A 1,272-nucleotide genomic window follows, 5' to 3' on the forward strand; every position below is an offset into this window, starting at 1 on the left:
ATCTTAAGAGCTATTTTTAGCAGTGTTCAAGACTCGAGGTCTCGATCTTAAGAGCTATTTTTAGCAGTGTTCAAGACTCAAGGTCTCGATCTTAAGAGCTATTTTTAGCAGTGTTCAAGTCATGGCCTCTAAACAGCCCACTTGAAGCAGCTTCCAAAATCGAAAATCGGACTCGATTCCTCGATCTTTTTTCAGTTTTGGGATCGAGGCCTCGACTCTTTTTTGTCGTCGATCTTGCCCTGGCCTAGTTGTTATATAATATTCTGTATGTGATCTGTTTTTGCCAGGGCGTTATGTTTTTACTGTGTAAATTTTTGAAGGTTTCTGAGAAGTCCATGATACTGTATTTTCTACCTCTTTTAATCTGTTCATTTAAGGGTGTAGCTTGTTTTTTAATTAGGTCTTTGTATATTTCTTTTGTCGTTCGTGCGTGAGTGATTAGTTCAGTGTTTTGCTTATATGTGCGAAGACACTTTCTGTAGAAAGAAGGCTGTCGTCCACAAAAATGAGGCCTTGTATTGTCTATCGTTGTTAGGTTTGTCATATGTAGTCCTATGTAGTAGTGAGCTATGGGATGTTTTTGTTTATTGTTGACTACATTCTTAACATGTTGTAATCTATAGGTTCTTATTTTCGTCTCTATGTCTTGTAAGTTTATTCCTCCATCCAATTTGTCTTGTATTAGTGTTGTGTGTCTGATGCGTTGTATTGTTCCTTTAAAGAGAAAATGTCTAATGAGTTGATTTACTTTTTTTGATAAAACTGGGGGGTGGGTCGATCGTTTGTGTTATGTAGTTGATTTTTGGTTGGATGAGGGTATTAATGATAATGCTTCGTCCAAAAATAGATGTTTGTTTATAGTAAATTTTCGGTAGGAGATTCTGTATTTGTTCAATAATGAGGTTCCATTTAGTTGGAGAATTTTGGTCTCTTGATTTTGTGTAATGATTGCCGAGAACTTTTATTTCCTCCACCCATTCTATTTTGGCTGGATCATTTTCTAATTTTTTCCATTTCCCCAGTTCCATCGCTTTACTCTTTGTTTCATTGATTTCTGGTCCGCTACCTTTTTCCAAAGTGTCGAAATTGTTTGAATATTTGTTGAATGGATTTGTAATTTGTTGGGAAAAAATTGGTATCATCTGCGAAGGCTATTAATTTTTGTTCTCCTCCTCCTGGGAATTTAATACCTTTGATATTTGGGTCCCTTCTGATTGAGTTTAGTAGTGGTTCTAGACACAAGACGTGGGCTTAAGGAATCACCTTGTTTCA

This window comes from Aplysia californica, unplaced genomic scaffold (genome assembly GCF_000002075.1).
Source record: "Aplysia californica isolate F4 #8 unplaced genomic scaffold, AplCal3.0 scaffold00969, whole genome shotgun sequence".
Lineage (NCBI taxonomy): Eukaryota > Metazoa > Mollusca > Gastropoda > Aplysiida > Aplysiidae > Aplysia > Aplysia californica.